Source organism: Rhinolophus hipposideros, assembly GCF_964194185.1.
Source record: "Rhinolophus hipposideros genome assembly, chromosome: 6".
NCBI classification, from domain to species: domain Eukaryota; kingdom Metazoa; phylum Chordata; class Mammalia; order Chiroptera; family Rhinolophidae; genus Rhinolophus; species Rhinolophus hipposideros.
The window spans coordinates 92960495-92976108 of NC_138052.1; the positions used below are offsets into that span (position 1 = coordinate 92960495).

The following is a 15614-nucleotide window of genomic DNA, read 5'->3' on the forward strand; positions in this document are numbered from 1 at the left end:
TAGTGCATTTTCTTTTTTTTTTTTTTCTTCAATATAGTTTAATTATTCATTTGTATTTTAAATGTTTCCAACTCTATGGCAATGGCCTTTCCTTTTTTGCTTTGAAAAGATTAATGATAATCACATTTATGTGAAAGGTAGCATCTCTCACTACACTTAGTACATAATAATATATTCCTGAGTCACTGCTTAAAAAGTTTAGTGCATTTTCAACTGAGATGCTTTTGTGGTTCCACAGTCAGCTGACTATATAGATCTAGGACTCAGGACAGAGATATGAACTAAAGAACTATGACTGGGAGTCATATGCATATGCATGGAAATTGAATTCATAGGTACAGATGCTAACACTTGAGGCAAATGAACAGAGGGAGAAGAAATTTCAAGGCTGCAACTCTAGACAACTATAACATTTAGGAGCAGAAGGACGAAGACACAGCAGAGAACATGTCTCACTGAGAGACCCCTCATCTGTGGTCTGCAGCTCCCTGTGGATTTCTCTTGTAGCACCTGCCACACACTGTTGGGCTCCTCTATAACTGGTCTATGATTTCCTCGAGATCAGGGAACATAGCTTATTTGTCTTTTTACCCCTGTTGCCTGACACAGAGCCTGGAAACTGGTAGGCATCTGGTGAGAGACAGATGGACAGGTGGACAGATGAATGGATGGAGAGATAAATGAATGAAGACGTTTTAAGAAAGGTAGAAGGGAAACCAGGAGAGAAAGCTATCACCGAAAACAATGAAAGAGAGAATGTCAAAAAGGAGGCAGTCAAAAAAAATGTCACTGAATCCTGCCTTGAAGCCATGCAAACAAGCCTAGGCCAGCCTATAGGAGGTGAGAGACCACATGAAGCAGTCAGCTAGCCCAGCTGAGGCCATCCTGGCTAGCCAGCCACCCACCAATTAATCTGCCCAGTAGCCAGCTGAATCCAGCCCAAATTGCCAACCCACAAGGATCACGAACTAAATAAATGGTGGTTATTTTAACTACTAAGTTTGGGGGTTGTTTGTTATGCAGCAAAAGCTAACTGACACAATGCAGTAGGAGATACATGATTGCATCTAAATGGGAATATAGGTCAGAGACAGACTTTTGTTATGTTTTGCTTATGAAAGACTTTAAAGAGTTATTGATTACATACTAAAGAAAATTTAACTAGAGGTGATTAATAAATGTTTGCTGACTTGAATATCAAAAAGGTTCACTATTGTTGAATCAGAAATCCTTCATTTTATTATTATTAAAATTTCCCTTTTCTTACCAATTCAAGAAAAATATAAGAACAAGATGAGAATGCAAATGACATCTTATATTTTCAGAGAAGATTAGTGTACCACATGTTAAAAAAATAACCTTCAAGGCCAGAAGTTTTTGCGAAAAAAAGGGTTTATTGAGCCATATGCTAGCCAGAAAAAGGACCAGGTCCTGGGCCACACAGTCTAAACCACCAGCAGCAGGGCGTGATGGGGAAGACAAACAGGTCCGACATCCTGGGAGTGACGGGGCCCTTTGTGAGTTCAGGATAATGTCAGCTATTTTGAAAGAATTTACATTGGCTATAGAAAAGGGGGGCAAAAAACGGTGAAGTGGGGCTAGTTCCAGGAGAGGTGCACAGTCTGAGGGGAAGAAATATTTGTTGCATTTGGATTGGTTATGGGCAACAGTCTAGAAAGTTCATTTGACTGGTCAATCTATCAATAATGACCTCAAGATAAATGTTTTTGAAAATGCCTCTTGCAAAAGATGCAAACAAATTAATTATGGCAGCAAAGGCAAAAGGATTGAAAAACAAAGTTTAACGTTCTTGGGTTCAACCACAACCACGGACACATTCAAACCCTAAAACATGAAGGGCTCAATATAGGAGAACAACTGGAATACTGCTTTGTAGAATACTGTAACATAAAAATAAAAATAATAACAATAGTGCTTCTGAAGTGACTAATAGATTAATAACCACACTGGAGAAATAATATGTAGTTTTAACTGTAAACTAATGAGCAAATGTATTTGAATTTATAATCCCACAAGAAAGGTAGAAATTTTTTTTTAAAAAAAAGCTATTTGGTAATGTTAACCAAAAGATGCAAAGAGAATAATTAAGATAGTGATATTTCTTGTTTAGAATATATTTCAGGTGGTACAAATACTGGAAAGAAAATACAATTGGTCCAGAGAGAAACTCAAACACATGGAAATAATGCCATCAGTCAAGAGATTAAAGGGGAAAAAAAACAACACAGAAAACCTCATTGCAATAAGGGGAAGTTTAGAAAAGGGTGAAAGATTAAAGGGTTAAAATGGAAACTAAAGCAGAACTACAAAAGAAATCTACTAAGGAATGAGGGGCTAATGCAAAGAACTATTACTTAGTTGACTGCTGCTTCAAAGTTTGTATTGAACCAATATTTATATGAATATACCTGCTGAACATTTATTCTGTAAATAAAAGTGAAATCAACACCCTTGAGATATATACGTTATGGAAATCAGATATTTAGGACCAAAAGGAAACATTTCTGGAAGATTTTAAATTGCAAGACAATGAAGTCACTCTATCTAGAATGCAATCAAGATGTCAGAAGATTCTTCAAGATCAATAAGGGTTAAATGCGGAATATAGTTATACCGGCATCTTTGCTGACTGTGTAGACTGTTTATATAGAGGAAATGATGTGTGTGGACACTTAAAACTTAGCTCGTGATTTCATTGTCTTGTAAAATGTTTCAAGTCAGAAACTTGGAAATCTGACTTGCTTCAGAGGAAGTACCTGATTGCTTCCTCTCCCTTACCCCCCAACATCCTCTAACCAATCAGTGAATTCTATCTCCAAACAGATTCTATCTCCAAGAACACTTTGTGAACTCGAACATTTTGTTTCATCTCCTTTGCCACCATTCTAGTCAAAGCCACAATTATTTCTCCCCTTATTACAATAATTTCCTCTGATGAGATTCCCTGTTCTACTTTATCTCTACAACCAACTTCCCAAACAGCAATGAGAACAGTTTTCTTAAAATATAAATATTATCATCACTTCTACTCACTCATGGAATAAAATTTGACCTCCCTTCCATGGGCCACAAGTCCCGGGGCCTTGGACTTGGCTGGTCTCTCTGACCTGTCTTTCGCTAGGAACTGGCCCCACTGGCCTCCAATCAGTTCCCAGAAATGACAAGCCATTCCCTGCTGGGAAGTTCCTGCTCCTACCTGCTCATGAGGTGGGCTGCTTCTTATGTTTTAGTTCTCTGCTTCAATGTTAGACAGATGGGCCTTCCCTGACCACCTCATTCTAGCGGTACATTCCTTGGTTAGTCCGTATCACGGTACCCTGCTTCATAGCACTTTCCTCAATCTGTAAGGGCATAGTTGTGCATTGGTTTACCTGTCTATAACTGTCTCCCCCTGCCCCTCAACAAGACGGTAGGCTTCCTGGAGGAGGAGCCATGTGGGTTCCCCTCACCCTGGAGCCTCGGCACCCAGCAGAGTGGCCAGTCCATAAATATTTGTGGAATAAGTGAAAAGGTATGAGTGGCAGGGGACATATTCTAAAAGATTTGTTACACAATAGGATAGTTAGTAAAAGTAGATTGACAAATATGCAAGAGGTTTTAGGAGTTCCGATGAGGGAATACGAAGAGGAAGACTATTAGTCACCAGCTGTTTTGATTCCAGATATATAAATGAGTAATCACTGAATCAGGACAACGGTAGAAAATTTAGTTCATCTAAGTGACTTGATGAGCAGAAAAGGGAAGCAAAGAGAAGGCAGACTCTTGATTCTCAAAGAGCTTATTCTTTAACAGAAGAGACCAGAAGGACATATCTGCAAGGACACGGGAACAACCTGAGGCCATTTTGGCTTTCTGCGAACACTTCTGGAAAGATTCCAGCATGGTGTGAGGTCGGAGGGCCTGGCCCAGGCTGTCAGCCTGGGATCAGTGTGTGTGTGGCACAGGCTAAGGGCAGCAATGATTCAAAGGAAGGAAGGATTGTTAGTGGGGTGGTGCAGGCCAGAAAGACCTCCTGGGACAGCTGAGTTTTGCACTGGGTCTCAAAGAAGCCCGAGCTTTCATTGGATAGACAAGGAAGAGAAATGACATTAGGATCAGAGGAGAGGTTTTGGCCGATGTTTATGGAAAACTTAATTGGGACCATATTTGTTCTGTTGTTAAGGAAGCAGACGGTTATGCAAGATAAAGAGGAGAAGGAGGACTATCCAGCAAATGCAATTATAAAACTATCAGATGTAAAAGACCCAAGACAATTACATTTCAAATGTGACTTTTAATTTTTTAAGGAAATCCATTTGAAAAACCACCTGAAGGGCTTTTTCTTTAGCAGAACAAAAAGACAAATTTAGATCTAAGACAAGAACATGAAAAATAACTAGGAAATAGTCAGAGGAATATTAAATCAACTTTTCCCCAGTTTAGACTAAAAAGATAAAAATCAGAAGAGATAAAACTTATTTAAAGTAGATGAATTATCTGAGCAAAAATAATTGGTTCCTAACAATGGAAATTTAGAGGTTTAGTCAGAAAGTTCTGTGTTTGCCTTTGGGCATTCATTTATCTAACCTATAGTAATAGAGACTAACCCTGTACCGGGCACTGCTTCAAGACCTTAGTGAGGACTTTAGTGAGGGAAACAGACAATAGAAAGATAAGTAAACAGCTATCATCAACTAGTGCTACATGCTACTGAAGCAGGTAACAGGAAGAGAACAGTAGAGACTGTCTTAAATAGTCATGACATGAGGGGGAGAGCCACATTCAAGTCTGGAGGAAGAAGGTTTCCAGCAAAAGGACCATCAGGTCCAAATGCCCCAAGTACACAGCACTGTTCTGAAGTGAGTGGCGCCCCCTGGAGGCCAATTCCCAAGTCTGTCTTATGTTTGAAGAGGCCAGTGGCTGGAAGGAAGGAAAAGCAGAGAATAGGAAGAGGTGAGGCTGCAGAGGTAACCAGGGATATGTTGGCCCTGGATTACACTTGGGTGGGAAATTACCCGAGGTTTGAAAGTCAGGGAATGAAAACATAGGGGTCTACATTTTATAAGGATCACTTTAGCTCCTAGGTGGGAAACAGACTGCCGGGGACAAGAGTGACTCAGAAAGGATGTCAGAAAGCTACCGTAGGAGTCCAGACACGACTGGGACCTGGGAGTCCAAGAGGCTGGAAATCTCGGGCAAACCACATAACTGGTCCCTTTGACACAAACAACAAAATAATGTGCCCTGTAAGAAGATCACTGGAGGATTGCCTTATACATATAAGAAAGAGCTGAATGTTTCAACTCATTGTGAAAATTCTGAGTCTGGAGAAAATATGAACTAAGAAATGGGAAATGGAAGGGTGACATAAGTACTGAGTACCTGAGATATATGAGCCTACAATTCCCTGAGACGGGCATTATCTTTGGCATATCATGAAACGGTTAAGTAACTTGACAAATGATAATTGACAGAAGTGAAATTCAACACAGATCTGTCCCTCCACAATGAGTGGAATTCTATGCCTCAGTTTCTTCAACTGCATTCAAAACAACAACCTCGTTTTCATGGATTTTGCTGATGTGTGGAAACGCAGAGCACAATGCAGTTTCCACTTCCACATGAATATTGAGACCTCCCAGGGAACAGGGCAATTTACCCCTTTCTTGTGGAGGTCAAAGCTTCTATTGGCAATAATAACGACTTCACAGAAACTTTCTTGGTCAGCTCTATGGAATCGATCCCTGAGAGAGCGCTCTGTTCTTCAAGCACAGTGGTTCTCAACCCTGGCTGCATGCTGAAACCACCTGGAAAGCTTTAAAAACTTTAATGCCTAGTTCCCACCTTGAGATGCTAACTTAATTGGCCTTGTGTGTGGCCTGCCATCAGGAATTTCTAAGGAGAATACACCTTTCCTTTACACAGTTTTGGTTTGTTTGGTGTTTTGTTTTTTTCTCTATTGATAGCCACAGGGTTTCTTTTATTTGGTACTGAGGAAGAAAATGCATAAACTATTATTAAAATTTCGTAACTGTCTTTAGTCTCCAACCAACACAGTATCTTTGTGCCCAGTATAATTACACTCCATGGCTACACTATTCATTTACTATTTTGGGCCCCCAAATTCCATTGTCCTTTCTTTTGACAACTCTGTACAACTAATTTTCCTCTGGAAACCAACATGCCTCTTTACTCAGACCTTATACTTTGGATGGAATCGACGCCATCTGTCAGCTCCAAGGCTGACCTTGTGTCTGAGGCCTCGCTAGTTAAAGCATTCCATACAATGGCCACAATGAGAGGTTCAGTGGTGGACAAATGTCTCAGTTCCGAATGATCCAAGTCAGCCTCATGGCTTTTGATTTGTTGGGAAAAGAAAAGCTCTGTCCCAGCCATCCTGAAAATGGAGCCAACACAGGAAGGTGGAGAGAAGGCTGCTGAGTGACATTTGAGCCCCTAGGTCAAGCCAAGCCTGCGTTCATCCTGTGTATTTGTTACAGGAGCCAGTACACCCCCTCCCCCCCTGTTTTTTGTTAACCTATTTGAGTTGGGTTGTCTGTTTCTTAAAAATCAAGATTTTTAATGGATACAGAGATGCCATAAAAGTCATCTTGAATGAAAAACAAAAGGCGGCCACATTAGCCTAGTCAAGCCTCCTGATACAAAGTAAATAGATAAATTAGAAAATAAATACATGGATGATAAGAGTAAGGGGGAAAAAATAGAAACTCTGAGGAAAGGGAAAGGACCAAAAGAAAGAACGTTTCACAAGTGTGTCCATCAACTAGATATAATTTACACCCTTTTGAAATTCTCAAAGACTTCAAGTAGAAGATGAGATGTTGGGTTTTTTCCTAATTGCTTGGGATTTCTTCAGCTGGGTCTTACCTCTGCAAATGTACCCCAACATATCCAGAATCATAAAAGTTACATACAACTTGTAAGTCCTTTAAACCAGTAGTTCTAGTTCTAGGAGTCTGTCCTGAGGAAATAGATGAACAAATGCATAAAAAATGTAATTACGAAATGTTCTCTGCAGCATGATTTAAAAAAAAAAAAATTGAAAAAAGAAAAAGAATGAAAAAAGACAAACCTAGATGTCCCCTTTATAGAAACCATTTCCTCAGCAATCCTTAAAACTTGTCATCCCTCATTTTGTCCTGGCCTCTCTTCTTTCCCACACTATGTTTTTTCCTAGGTTGGCCTCACACATGCCCATGGCTAAAATTAGCATCTGTATATGGGAGTTTCTCAAATCCACCTCTCCAGCCTAGTTCTCGCTCACACGCTTCCGGTTCATTTATTCCATTGTCTATTCAATGTCTCCTCTGAATATTCTATGGATTCATTCAATTCATGTCCCAAATGCAACTTCTCATTGTCCCCTCTCAGAGTTGCTCACCCCCAGACATGAGGTTGCCTAAAATTTTCTGAAGGATGGCTTGTCCTCCGTGGACCTTCTCCTCCTCTTACAGTCAGTCTGTCCACTTATCTCTATCTCCATCGTCACCACCTGGATTCATTCCCCTAGGAGAGCTCACCCAAAGTACTGTAACAAGAGACCTAACAGTTTCACTGACGCGTGTCCTCTTCCAACCCATTCTTCCCCCATTAGCCACAGTAATTTCTCCCAAACGCTAAAGTTCTGCCCTTCCCCTGCTCCAACTGTTCATTGTTGAAAGGCCTGTGGGAGTTGGCTTCTTCTTCTATCTGTAGCCTGTATGTTCCCTCCATCACAATCTGCGTTACGGCTCTGTTATCTTGTTCTCTCTCTTGCCTTCACACATGCTACTGATTCTCCCTTCCTGGGTGACTGCTCTCTGCCTGCCCATGGTCATAACGGACTCATCTTGGTGCTGCTTCTCCTTCCGGTCTCAGTTCAAGCATCACTTCCCTAGGAACGCTTGCTGACTTTCCTTCCAGCCCGCAGTGTGGGTGAGAGGTACCTCTTCTCAACGACCCGATCACCCCAGCAGAGCCCTGCCATATCACTGAGCATGGCGTCTCGCATGCCCACTATTCCTTAAGACCCATGAGGCCACAGCCACATCTGCCGTTCACTCTTAGATCCCTGTGACAAGCACAGTAACTGCCACAGGCAGGTGATGGTATGTGAATGATTCATCTTTTACTAAGTCATCATGCCTCATTCAGGTGATGGAATAGCATACAGCTATTAATAACAATTCTTCAGAAAAATAATTCACAATACAGGAGAATAATTGGAACACATTGTTCCGTTTGAGAAGCACATTACAAGAGAATGCCTAATTTTGTTTTTCTAAACAGTGCATTTAAAAAGACACTTCATTTAACACCTAACATTTAAGGTGATCTCTCTTGGAGGCGGAATTATGCGTATTTTTTTCCTTTGAGCTCATCTGAGCATAGATTTCTTTGATGACTAGGGGGAAATTATAAATATGTACCGAGGGTGCCAAAAAATGTATACATATCTTAAGAAAGGAAACAGCTGTATTAAAATTGTAATACTCAATATAAACCGACAGCAAAAGATGAATACAAGTCGCGTTTGACAAGAGGTGCTCAAAGTGGTTACCATCAGCGTCATTTTAATTAGAGTTTTTCCCTTTCTTAAAATGTGTATACACTTTTTTGGCACCCTCTGAATACATATGCTAGCGACTGAATACATACTATATAGTCAGAGAGCTATTTCAAGCCCAAGGCTGTAGCTGAAAAGCGGGTCACGGTCAAGTGCAGTGATAGTGGACGATGACTGCATGTGATGTCCTGCTTCACAGTGACCAGAGAACTGCTAAGTGCAGGCTCTTAGTTGAAAGTGAGGAAGGGACTCTAAAAATGACAAATTCTTTGTATAAATTGCAATCGCAATCGAATATAGTTGGGGCAATTGAAAAGAAGGGCCGTGAGCTGTATTAAGTAAGGAGCAGCCATAAGTATCTATCTTCAGCAGCCTTTTATGGATATGATATTAGGTCACATGAGATGAGAAATTGGTTGGAAAAACCAAGCCAAAGAACGGGTTATTTAACCAAAACTAAATATGCTTACAGTAATTAGCAAGCATTCTTTTACTTTCACAGATTTACGTTTGTTCAGTTTTTCCCAGGCCTGGGTCTCTCTGTGAGTCCTATTTTAAGACGCTAATAGGAGTCAGAGCCTAGATCTGAATAGCGAAGACTGGGACCCAGGCCTGTTATCTCCTGGCACTTTGGTCCAAATCAGACACAAATTTCACTCTAGCTTCCTCCAATTGTTGTGGTCTAAAGAGGGGTATGTATAAGGAGATAAATTCTGCTGCAGGGAAAACTAAAAATTATATTTACTTCTAGGATGTGCGTATTTCTCTTGTAAAGGATCTGTGTTGCTTTTAGAACAATTGTATGGACACTCTGCTACTGGTATAGAAAAATAAGCTTTTAACCAACAGATTGTTCCACAAATAACATCTGAAAATTCCAGACCAAAAACAAACCAAAAAAAAAAAAACAACAACCTCAAGTCTCTGGAAAGTGAACAAAAGCAGGCAGATTTGGGAAGAGAGTCAAAACATGGAGGCAGCAGCCAGCATGGGGTGAGTTTTGTGTTTAGGGAGCTCCACCCTTCAGCAGCCTCAGCTGTGATGATGGGGAGCCCAAGATGGTAGCATTAAACCTGCTCTTTCCGTCCCAAGCAACCCTGGGAAGGAGACTGGGATAGACACATCATGAGGAGTGAAGGAGGGTCCTGGGAAATAAGAGAGCTGGAGAAGAGGACCCCCAAATTCTGTGACTGATCTCTACCCACGGTCACCAGGTCGTATATGATCAAACACAGATTCAAGCTCAAGCAGCAATCTACCTGACCCCCAGCTATTAACTGCTAGGTTAGGCTGAATAGTAAATTCGCAGGCCACATACAGTGCTTAACTCGTGGTAGGTACTCGACAAGTGGCAGCTTTGATCACTGAAGTTACTGTTACTGCTGCAACTGCTGTGATTACTATGAGAGAAACAACTATTGAAGTGTTAGACATATACATGAATTTTTAAAGCGAAAAAGTTTTAAGGATGCTCTAAGGAATTTTCATGTGCAGATCTGGGCACATACTTTAAGAAGTCAGAATTTATGTTTACCCATTGGTTATATCCTACCTCTTTTTTAAAAAGAAAAACACCAAGACATCATTAGTTTGTCTTCAGTCATTAAGCTGTAACTTCTGACTGCCATCTGCCAGCACTAACCTGGGCATCAGACTGGTTCCCAAAGGGAAGAGACCTACTGAGGGTTAGGACCCACTCGGTCCCTGAAAGTGAGTGCACCTACTCTCCCTGCTAATGGGAGATGCAGGCAAACAAAATTCCTTGCAGGATTGTTATTTAAACAATTTCAGAGAAACTGGGCTATATGAAACTAAAAACAGAGAAAAGAACCAAAAGGAAATATGGACTCCGCTGTAAATCAGAAATTCATCAGCTTGTGCCAAACACATAGACAATGTTACTCACACTTAATAAGCCTTAATACCGTACTTTGTTTCCAAAAGGTGAAACCATACGGCACTTGGGACTCCAAGGATCTCAGCTGCTACAAGTCCCACATGAAGTGGTGATTTAAGGATAACGGCAAATTTTAAAAGAATAAGAACAGTATTATATTCAGGCCTGGTAATTTTATGAGGACGTTACATGTTTCTTATATAAACATATGCTGTTTTATATAGTCCTGAGAGGGCTTTCACCAAAATCAGGATACTGGGGGAATACAGTCAAACCCTAGGACTGTATAACTCCTAAATCCTTCTTGGGTAACATGCCCAGATTCTGAACAAAACACATGAATCTCAGAGATCATTTTTATGACACGTGTGACTATTGCCTGTAAATCCCTTTAAGATGAAAAGCATTACCACTGACACTTGAGTTGAACAAAAGGATTTATATGGCTAGATTACTCAAGACTATAAAATGTAGAAAAACAAAAATAGTTTGGATAAACCTTTGCAGCATGTTGCAACGGCATGTAACCTGCAGAGCCTTTGGCCCGACACTGAGTTTTAAACCCAGGCCTTCCTTAGAGTCGCACAGAGGTGTTGAAACTTTTCTCTATAAACATCACTTAAATAAACAAAGTGGATTTATTGACTCAGCAAGGGGTTCTTAAGCGGATATATTTGAATCAAAGACTTTTAGGAAAAGGGCCCCTTAAAGGTAATGGTCAACCCTCATCATTTCACAAGGAAACAATGGCTGAAAGATATAAAAATTGTATGTCTCACCCAAGGTGATAGGACTAATTCTTCTTCTTCATCAGTGTCATCATAGCTAACATTTATTCAGCACTTAACGATTTGCCAACTTAAAAAGGGTGTATCGTATCATCCCTGTTTGCCAAATAAGAAAAATGAGCCTTGGAGAAGCAAAGAGCTGTGGATGGATCCACACTTCAAAACCCAAGCAGTGTAGCCCTAAAAACCCACATTTGTCACCACACCACTCTCCTACCGTGTCATCAGAACCAGAATCAGGTCTACTGACCTCCAAGCCAGAGAAAGACACCAACTCTCCATACTTGGCAATGGAATTTCCAAGTTAGAAGATCTGCCAAGTCTGACAGTAAAACCCAACATAGCATTCCAACAGGTATAGGACTGAAAGAAATGAGTCCCCTACCTGCTTGCAATACTTGCCTCCAAAATTGTAGTCCAAGAGCAGTTAGTATGAATTCTATGTATCTATACTCCTATCAGAAGGTGTAGCACTGGAAAAGGTCTTTACATTAATGTTTTTAAAATACCCTGGAGAAATGTAGCATGAAGCCTCATATTCTCACGTCTGTCTCCGATGGCCATATGCCTTATATGGCAGGTAGATTCCAGGAAGGTGGTTAGATTACATGAGATGTGCCCTGTGTGGTGTAAGTGGTCACGAGCACAGAACTGACAAATGTGCTTTATTGCTGAATGTTTTAATCTCTATTGATTTATTTTTACTTCTTATTAATTTATGTGATATTCGACTTCAAATTCCCAGGGTGGGAAAGATAAAAGTTGAGATGCCAAAGCAAAGATGATGGCTAGACAGTAATACTCAGATTTTATTTCTATAGGTGTTTAAATATATCCATGTATCTATATATACATACCGAAATATAACAGGCAGTGATGGTGAGTACATATAACTAGACATCTTCAGAATTAAAATGCTTTTAGTTTAAAATTTTAAGAATCTCAAAGTTCTGAACCAACCACAAAGACAGTATCAATAGAAAGAGTAAATACCGAGGCAATCAAACAAAAGACTTTTGTCGTTATCATTCAATTAGGTCAATATAAGAAAACATTCATGATACTTTTACTTTTGTTCTTGTCACCTCCACTGTAACCAGAAGCCACAACTACGCTTTTCAAATATGGACCTAGTGAAAGTTAAGCAGAAATTCAAAGAAAAGACAGAAGCCAGTGATGAAGGATAAAGATGTAAGTGTAGAAGAATGGACAGCTTCCAGAAGGAGAGAGTAAATGATAATTACTGCACCCTCTGTCTCTCAGGCCTGCTCGACTTTGAACTTTTGAAGAGGTTAAAAAAGAAAAAAAAAAAAGAGTTAAAGAGACAGGTACTCAGGAAGGAATTCAACCTCTAAGGACTTGGCCCAGGTCAGATGGAAAAGAATCCTTGAAGGAAACAGGATGAACATGAAAAGGATGGAAAAAAGCAAGGAAATGAATGTGCACTGTCAAAAGCACGATCCAGAGGGAAAACCCAATTTTAAGAGCTTTCTGGACTGGGAAGAATTGTAAAAGGATTTCACTGTACTTACGGAAAAAATTTTTTTTTTCTAACTTTTTCCAGACTTAAAAATTTTTATCAGGGATATATAAAAGTTTGAGAACCCAACAAGCTTTGCATTTATTTTACTCATTACTATGGTTACAAATATAATCTTTAAATATAAACATAATAGAATTTATTTTGAAGAATATATTCAGAGGTGGGATCAGACAATGGTTAAAAATGCCAAGAGTACCCTGCGTTTAAATGTCTAGCTATGTGATCTCAGGCAAGTTATTTAATTCTCATGTGCCTCAGTTTCCCAGTGTGTTAAATGGAAATATTGACAGTATCTGCTTCATGGGATTTTGTGAGGATCAAAAGGATGAGCAGATATGGTGAATGATATGTAAGTGTTGACTTTTAAAATTAATTTATTTAAAAGATATTTACTAAGCTCCTACTAGTATAAAATATGGAGGTATATGCTCCATGGGTAGGGTACTGGGAGCAGGTGAGAGAGAAAAGATGAATAAAATACATTTCCTGTCCTCAAAGGATAACACAGCGAAGCAAGGCAGACAGCATCAACACAAACAAAGGAGTAAATAAAATGGGGGCATATGGTAAATAATATTAGGAAATAATTCATAATTTTCTTAGGTGTGATAATGGTATTGTAGCCAACAAAAAGAATGCCCTTATTCTCAGAAAACACAAACTGATTTATTTGGGGATGAAGTATTATGATGTCTATAACTTACTTTCAAATTACTTTCCCCCAAAAAAGAAATTATATATGTAAATACATACATATAAAGCAAACATGCTGAAATATTCATCACTAGGGGGAAAAAGAGAAATTACAGAAGAGTCGAGTGCTGCCTGAGAACTCCAAAACACTCTGTGAACTTGAGACACTTTTCAGATGTGTTTTCACAGTGTGGCTGACAGGAGAAGGGTCCTGGAGACACGGGCTCTTTTTAAAGTGCAAAGTGCTCTATAAATAGTTTCTACAACCACCATATTATAAACAGGCCAGTGGAAGGGGCTGTTTTGAAAAGACGGGTCACTGGTGATGTGCTCCTGCTAAGAGGCTTCCAAACATTGCCTCAAAACAAATGAGAAACAAAAACTCATAGACACAGACAATAGTTTAGTGGTTACCAGAGGGTAAGGGGGGTGGGAGGTGGGAGATGAGGGTAAGGGGGATCAAATATATGGTGATGGAAGGAGAACTGACTCTGGGTGGTGAACACACAATGGGATTTGTAGATGATGTAATACAGAATTGTACACCTGAAATCTATGTAATTTCATTAACAATTGTCACCCCAATAATTAAAAAAAAAAAAAAACAATAACGAAAGCCCCATTTCCCTGGTCAGTCTTCAATGAAGGTGAACCTGTGAATGAAAGTCTTCATACGAAGCCTGCTGGGAAATTGGTCTTCACCCTTTCAATTCTAGTTCACCATGTTTTCTCTAGGCTTTATCTAGACAGCGTGGAAGAGTTGAGAAGCCGTTCGGTACAGGAGAAGGGCCCTACACAATGCCCTAGATGCTTGGGTGTGAATTACAAGTTATAAACTAAGTCTCTGTTAAAACTTAGCGCAGATTTTTCCTCCCACCTCAAGCCTCATATAGCAACTGCCCAGCTGACATCTCCACTCGAATGTCACAAGGACTCCTCAGACTCAATGCGTCCAGAATAAAACACATCTCCTCCACATTGCTTTCTCTCCATGAATGGCGACAGAAGCCACCAACTTGCCTCCTCACTCTGCCTCACGCTCCATATCCCGTCTACCTCCCAACCCCCTCCATTTTACCTCCCAAGTTCTCTCAAAACCCTAAGCTTCCCTCCTTCTCAGATTCTACCCTTCTCCTCCTAGCAGTCAACATTTATTTCCCAGACTGCTACGACAGTCCCCAAACTTTTCTCCTCATTCCCACTCTTGTCTCTCTCCAATCTATACTGCTCCAGCATGAAAATTTTAAATTGTCATTAAAATTTATCAATGGTTTAATAGGAATAATTATTAGGCAAACCATAATGATAAAGCAGTTAATAATTATTGAGCTACTTCCTGATAGCAGGAAGCAATACTACTAAAGCACGCTGGAGTTTTACAAGTGCTTCCACAGAAATTCCATCTGATCCCACAATGGTCCTGTGAAGGTAGTAGTATCATCACCTCCCACATTTACCCAGAAAGGGAAAGAAGAATTGGGTGGGGAAGGGGATTGACGATTTGCCCTATGACCCTGAAGCCCACCGCCGTGTGTAGGTACAGCCGAGTTAGGTGGTAATGTCTAACCCAGGTGTGGCAAAGCTGTGGAAATCTGAGAAATGCTATAGGCAAGTGACAATGGGTACTGCTTGTGCAGTCATCCACCCTTCCAATGCTCTCAAGGTTTCCATCTGTTTAAGAGACTCAAGTGGAGGGTGAGGAGTGGGGTTCATCCAGCTGTTTAATTCCATCGTCATGGTAACCACTTTCATTGCAAGCACACACAGCTAGAAAGGACGATAACTAGGCTGGCCTCAGCCATTCCACCCCCACCACTACCGAGGTGAGCAGGACCCAGAGACAGGATTCACTTCATTAGCTGACGTTCAGGTCTCCAAAATATTAAAGAGGATGAGGCACTGCCCATAGCAGGCGCTGCTCCTGGCAATCCTGGGTTACCTGGGCATCAATGGCCTTTTATCAACAACCATGTGGTGCGACTGCCCTCCTCCGGCCTTACAGCCAGGAGCAGCTTAGGGTGGATTTGTGTACAGGGATGTGTTCTTCCACATTTAACCTCTGCAGAGGATGCCATTCTATTCTACGTAGTTGTCAAGGACACTTCTGTGGATCAGGACTTTACAAGC

General features: G+C 40.4%; 1 protein-coding gene across 1 annotated transcript in view; it reads right to left on the reverse strand.

Moving 5' to 3' along the window:
• The window catches only part of DNER (delta/notch like EGF repeat containing), a 274119-nt gene that overhangs the window by 65578 nt on the left and 192927 nt on the right, over positions 1-15614 (reverse strand). The gene's annotated exons all lie outside the window — the stretch shown is intronic.